The following is a 7,667-nucleotide window of genomic DNA, read 5'->3' as shown; positions in this document are numbered from 1 at the left end:
AGTCAGTAGGCCTGAATACACCCTCAGAAGCCGGTGCCTGCACAGCAGCTCCAGACCCATCCAAGTTAGAGACATTTGCAGGTTCCACAGTTGAAGCATCTCGCAGCATACCGGACTCCAAATGGGTATCAGTAGAGGCCTACGAATCTGAAGTAGCAGGTATCAGGGGCTGCAAAAGCATCTCACTGAGTACCGGCGAACTGGCGACTAGCCTAGGAGAAGCGTCGTTGGCAGCTTTGGACCTAGGCGGCCTGTCTCTGTCTTTATCTTTGCGTTTTTTCAGAATGTCGGTAGTCGGGTGGCTTACCGAAGACATATCTGGGTAATTGAACCAAGTACCAAAATATTTAGAAGTGTAAATACGCCGACGAATAGTTCATTCTTTAAATAAGGCACAAAACCGACAGCGAGGTACGTCATGGTCAGGGCCTAAGCAAGGAAAACAGTATGAATGAAAATCTTTATGAGGTATTTGCTTTCCACACGAAATACAATTATTGACTTTTACTGACATTGGTTTAGAGCAAGAAAAAGTTTCCCCAATGGGGTACTTGGCTTTAGCTGAAGACTTCGGTTCTGAAACTCGAAAACGAAAATTTCAGTAGTCGGCCGACCGGCACTTGCAAACTGCTTCTGCTTCAGGCACCGCACGGCAAGAAAGACCGATGTAATGGCGTCGGCTGCATGCTTTATACCCCTGACTACCTGACATCATGGAAGATGAGACCGCAACCGACGCAGGACCCAAGACTTTGGTAATCAGGCCAACTGAGGGCTACTGCAAGCAGATAACCCAAATGTGATGACTGCAACAGTGAAACACGAAGAACATCAGAGGATGCGAGACGAGCCTTAGAACGCTTTAATGTAGGGAAGTATGGATTTGTTTTTACTCATGTTGGTGCAAATTATCTCCGCTGCAAGGACTCTCTGACTGTTAGTAGGGAACTTACAGCCCTCTTAGTGTAGCTTGTACTGGTGTTAGGAATATGTTTCACAAATCACATATAAAAAGGACAGTCAGGTCACAGTGAATGAAAAGATTTTTGGGATAGATACCAAAAAAAAATAAATGTCCAGTTTTAAAAATGTAAATGTGCACAGCATCCAAGCCTAATTTTTGGCACACATGTGAAGACAGGATGGTGTGCATTTGTCAAGATTAGGGAAGAGAATTTCTGCTGCAGATATTTTGCAATATTTGACAAAGACAAGGCAGGATTTTTGCCAGGTCGAAAATTTAACGGTTCACAAACAGCAACATTTGATGCATATCTGATGCTCGTTAATGCTAGAAGCATTAATAATAAAGTTTTATTACTGGAAAATTTGCTATGTTCCCACAAGACTGATGCTATTGTTTGTGAAACATGGTAAAACAATGAGTGGAAGCCAGTTCTGTCGTGGTATAAATGTTTTTGCGGCAACAGACATTCTAACAAAAAATCAAGAGGAAGTGTTATGACAAGGATTAAAGTCAGTTATGAGACCTGTGATTATTACATGTTTGATGATGACACCAATACTATAGATTATCTAACTGTGACAAAAAAGACAACCCTGGAACATGTAACAATTGCTGGAGTGTATAGCCCACCAAAAGTCAAGTGCTGATGACCCAGAGGGATTCCTACATCTTTTACATGAAACACAGTAGTGAAGAATAATAGTGGCTAGGGGCTTAAATTTACCAGAAACAGACTGGAATAATATTGATTCAACATTAGTATGGAGATTCTTCACAATGCATGTTCATGAACAGCAATTGCTTCAGACTGTACATATAAAACTACCCGGAAAGGAACATACTAGACATTACTTTTGTTCCTACAGAAATTACTGTTATTTCATGTCAAGTTTTACCACCGCTGATGTGTAGTGATCATGAAGCTATAAAGGTTAATGTGTTGCTAAATAATTCTGCCAAACTGAAATCTAAACCAATGCACAGAAGATTCATTACAGATTATATGGAAGCAAAACAGTCACTATGTAAAACTAATTGGAGCGACGTATTCAGCAGAAAAACTGCATAAGGAATGTGGAAAGTTCTGAAAGAGAGAGTGTAAAAAAAGTACAAAAAATGTTTAACATCAGTATCTAAGGCATACAATGTCACTGAGTTACTTCCATAAGAACAAGACACCCGATTAAGGTGAGACGCAAAATATAAGAAATGGAAGACAGGTTGAACTACAACTTCAAAAACTGAAGCAAGCTGGACAAACAAATTAAATAATGTGAGACAAGATCAAGAAAAGTTTGAAAAAAATTCATATAAAGATATCGAGCATACTAGAAACCATTTTATAGATACATAAAATGTGGAAGCAGTAAGGACAAAAATTGATAAACTGTGTGTACAGACACACCAGATTACAGATACATTTACAAAATCTTATGCAAAACAGTTTGGCTCCACAAAGGGAGTGATATGTTGTTCTAGTGATATCCAGGTAACCGATAATATAATCAAAACAGACTATATTGAAAAAGAAATATGCAAACTGGATCCAAACAAAGCACTGGGAAAAGACAGAATAAAGCAATAATGACCTGAGAACACTTCAGCAAGAACTTACACTATCATATCTATTACTTACTAGGTCATATAAATATGGGGATATTCCTCAAGATTGGAGGCTTGTGCTTACTGAACCTGCCTTTACAGGAAAGGGGGAGTAGGACTAATCTAGAGTCAGTATGGACCCTTAAGTCTACTGTAATGTTGCAAGGAAAAATGAAGCTAATATTGGAGAAGTTATCAGAACTGGAAAGACTGGGACTTGAAACCATACATCAACATGCATATGTTGAAAACAGATCTATTACCACTTGTAACATGATCTATAAAAATATAGCAGCAGCTATGAATGAAAAATTGTGTGGTGATTTAATATATATATATATATATATATATATATATATATATATATATATAGTTTTAACTTAAGAATTTCACAAGGTCATACATAAAACAATAATCCATAAATTACAGCTAGGTACTGATTCAGTATTGATAAGATGGATAGCTGCATGGCTTATAAATAGGACATAGCAAGTATCATACAGCAATTGGACAAGTGAAATTATTGGTTACAGTCAGGTTGTCCAACAGGGCTCTGTCCTAGGTCCCTTCTTCTTTAGACTGCATATTTCAGTCCCATCTTTTTCATCTGAGGGGTGTGTATGCAAATGACCAGAAATTGGGTAAACAGATTGTGTGTTACAGATACAGCATGTCTGCAAATGAACTTGACTAAATTGTCCATTTGGGCATAGAGGAACAATATGCTGATGAACACAAAAACCAAGCATATGAGATTTGGAGACAAACTGAAAGATGAATATTTAATACAACACACAGTGACTGAAACTTTTCATTCATTTAAGGATCTGGTTATATGGATAAATGCAGCTTTAAGTTTTTCTAATCAAATCAACCAACTGGTTAATGATAGTTCTAGAAATATAGGTTTTATAAAAAAGATTTTTAAAGTCTATGAAATCAGAATTGATGAAGTCTTTTAGTTAATTACATTACACTCAAACTTGAGTATGGAATAACTCCTTAGAAGACAACATGCATGAGTAAACCGTAGAGCGTACAGCAAAAACATACCAAGAGCATCCATGGATGTGAAATTTTAAGTTATTACGAAAGACTAAACTATCTGAACTTTTACAGCGTCTCATAATTAAGAGGGGATCTTAGGCAGGCATACAGGGCATTTAGTGACTATCTCTTGGAATGGTTGGGGTTATAAAGTAATAAAGAATCAGGCAACCTACGAGAAGATTTTATAGGAATGAGAAGTGTACTGATTGTTCCATGCATCAGCCGCTGTCTCAGAGAACCAGACTACCAAACTACATTACAGCAAGCACTACTTTCGATATTTTTAACACCAGCCTGGACACATTATGGTAATAGCAGTTTTGGTATATTGGCAGGCTAGAAGGGCATTAATGCCCATGCTTGAAATATTTGTATGCATGTTTCATGCAAATAAAATATGCATTTTCTGGAGCATTCTTTAAATGTGGATTTTACTGCCACAAGTAATTTTTTCTTCCTCTTTACAAACTCATCCAAACTTTCTGCAATCTAGCATGCTGCACACAGATATGTTTGACAAAGTAGACAACTGTACTGTTAACTATCTCTCAAATTCCTAAAGCTTTATGAAAGAAAAAACAATTCTGCTAGCAGCCAGGAAAGCTACCAGGTACCTGGTAAATGGCAGTAAAAAAATAATCAGAAAAGTTTCCTCATACACACAGTTCAGCAGGAAATTTGATGTTTCAACTGCTTTATTACACATATCAAAAAAAATCAATATTTCATTCAACTATCTCCAAGACCAACCTAGTGGAATCTACCCAGTAAGCAAAGTAAATTTTAATTAAAGTTTAATTTGAAAGGCACCATAATGCAGTCTGAATCTGTTCCAAGAGGCTCAGGTAGAATAAACCACACATTTTTGTTAATAGCGAATGATGGCATTCACTAGCAATGAAGAGCAACTGCAGTAGTTAAAAATCTGTGATAAACAAAATGATACATTTTTCGATGCCTATCTTTACCAGCCACAAATAATACCACACCTATGTATATATGTGAAACAATTGGATTAAGTTTTGAAAAATATTCTAATAAAAAGGGTTGACCAAGCTAGTCAAGTTGTCAAGACAAGTGGAGATTACTCATTTGAACATCTCAGCTGCACACCACCAATATCCATAAAGCAGTCATGGTATAAACTGCAGCAAAAACTGCAAAGACATTGCCAGAAAGCAAAAACAACAGAAAGCCAAAACACTGCTGCAAAACTGTGTCAAAACAAGTGTGAAACATACTGCAACAGTAGACCCTCAATGAAGAGATATAGCAGCAGAAGTCCCAAACAAAGGAATTAAATGCAGGCTTAACACCCATACCCTTAAGCAATGAATAACACATTAGGCTTATTATAGAATTCCTGTCTTAAGCCAGGGATAGAACCTGGCCCTCTATGCAGGATATTCTGTATTTGGACTGTTGTGCCCTAATGAACATGTAAAATGGTAAGTGTTCTTACATTTTAAGACAATTATTTCCAGATTTAAATTCTACAAGAATGAGCTTTTATTTTTGCAATAAGTGAAGTTCAAGTCCTTTGCACTAAATATGGTTTTGCGTTGTCCTGCAGAATCTCACACTACCATAAAAATGTCCCAGTGTGGGCATTTGAAAAGGTGGCAGCCTTAATTTACACCTGAAGATGTGTCTCATTCTCATTTTACTGACTGCATATCTTTAACCAGTACTGCAGAAGACCAGCACCTCTACAAACTACAAATCACCATTCAGCACGCAAGTGCTTTTCCCCCCATTTAATTCAATTATAAAACTGTTCTCATTCACAAATAACCTTAACTGCAATATGCTTTCATTTACAAATAAGCTTAACTACAATAAATCAAGTCTCCCAAATATTGCTCCTTAAAGGAAGTGTCTACCCTTGCCAAAAGTTTAACTTAGTCCTTAGGTTTATTTTCGCCCTCTAAGATGCTTCCAGTATGGTTTAGTTACCAGAAGCCTCCCTATATCTCATAAAAATCAATGTCATTGCCTTGGAATCAAAGTAAGGGAAAACCCATCCATTTTTTAGCTTACCCTCGAGTCATTTGATAGGGGAATTTAAACATTTTTCTGAAGTTCTGATTAAATAAAGGACGAAAGCACTAAAACGTCAATTCAGAGCCTCCAGTGTGCAGTCACTCAGTAGACCAGTTTGTTTAGTGCTCTGGCGTTTCTAGACTGTAAAGTGGTTGTTTTTCAGTTCTCTGGGTACAGGAATTTGTCTTCAACTGCATAACATACCACAGACACAGAGAACTCTTGCAATTTTTTTTTTATTAGGTATTTGCCCACAATCACATAGGTGGTCTTCAGCCTTGCTCATCTCAGCAGCTGATTAAAAAAAATGTCCACAGTGTGGAGGATTTTAATATTCAATGCTTTTGTCGAAGAGAAGAAAGAACTGATGCACATAACTGACCACATTTTAGAGACAGTGATACACTAATTGGAGGTGTTCTACGTTTGGAGAAAGTGGCACTTATGCACAGCACAGAGTAAAGTACAGTTTTGTACCTACCATAAATGTAGATGTTAGAGTGTATACACTGCTGCAGTCATTACACTCTGGTTATCCTGCCGTCAGGCGGTCCCTCAGTCGGCCAGAGTTCCAAAGTCTTGGTCCGGCGTCAGTTGCTGTCGCTTCTTCCCAGATGTCAGTGCAACAGGGGGTATATAAGATGCAGCCAACGCCATTTTCTTCAGTTTTTCTTGCCCCAGATGTTAGGTGCCCACAAAAAGGTAGGCAATGTAAATTGCTAATAAAACATACATAAGAAAAGCAATCAAAAGCTTTCAGTTACCAGCAAATACTCCCCATAGGTAGCAAAGGGTAGAAGGCTTAGGTTAAGTACCAGCAAGTAAGAGGGGAAGGTAACCTAGACTGTAGCAGTGTATACACTCATACATCTACATTTATGGTAGATACAAAACTGTACTATGTTCATCATGTTACACTGCTGCAGTCATTACACTTGGGTAGAATCCCAAAGCTGAGGTAGGGTGGCTGGTTCTATAAGGCATTAGGGGTGGCTATAAGGCCCTGCAGCACTGCAGTGGCAAAGCCAGCTCTGGATTTAGAGTAAAGAGGCAGATGGTAATGTTTGGTGAAAGTATGTACAGAACTCCACGTTGCTGCTTCCAAAATGTCCTTGGTAGGTACTCCTCTGAGGTAGGCAGCTGAAGTGGCTGTTGCCCTGGTGGAATGAGACCTAATGCTGTTAGGTACAGTTTTCCCATGGTGTGTATAGCAAAAACGTATACAGTGTCCTATCCATTTTGAAATGGTCCGTTTTGAAATGGCTTTTCCCTGTGCTACTGCAGCATATGCTACAAACAATTGCTCAGTTTTTCTGAAAGCTTTCGTTTTGCCCAAGTAGAAGCGTAACTGCCTGTGTATGTCCAAGGAATGCAGAAGTCTCTCCCCTTTTCTGTGGATTTGGATAAAAAGTTGGCAAGTGAATAGTTTGGTTTAGAGCCACACTTGATACCACCCCTTTGGCATAAAAGTAGGGTTTGTTCTTAAAGACACCATCTTGGTGGAAAATGATGAAAGGTTCCACTGCCATTAGTGCTTGTAATTCTGAAACCCTTCATGCTGAGGTTATTGCCAGGAGCAGAGCAGTTTTCCAAGAGACATATTTTAAGTCTGCTGAGTTAGCTGGCTCAAAAGGAGGTAAAGTTAATTTTTCCAACACGAAGTTGAAGTCCCAAGTTGGAGTTGGTGCTCTACGGGGCGGTCTTATGTTTTTAGCCCCTCTGAGGTATTGTTTTAGCAAAGGATTAGAAAGAATTGGTGGGTTCGTTTTGTAATGAGCAGAGATGGCAGAGGCGTGGATCTTGATGGATGAAAAGGAGGCCTTTGTCCAGCATCTCAGTTACGTATTGTAGTATCCGAGGAATATTTGGGACAAGAGGGTCAAGGCTGTGAGCCTGGTTCCAAGCACAGAATCTCTTCCATTGATCCGAGTAGGCTTTCCTGGTGCTAGGCCTTCTGGCCTCCAGAATGACATCCATAACAGCTTTGGAGAGAGGCATTGCATGC

The sequence above is a fragment of the Protopterus annectens genome, chromosome 2.part0, assembly GCF_019279795.1.
Source record: "Protopterus annectens isolate FY-2018-M chromosome 2.part0, PAN1.0, whole genome shotgun sequence".
Taxonomy (NCBI): Eukaryota; Metazoa; Chordata; order Ceratodontiformes; family Protopteridae; genus Protopterus; species Protopterus annectens.
The sequence above is the reverse complement of the archived record's forward strand: the minus strand, read 5'-3'. Positions refer to the sequence as shown.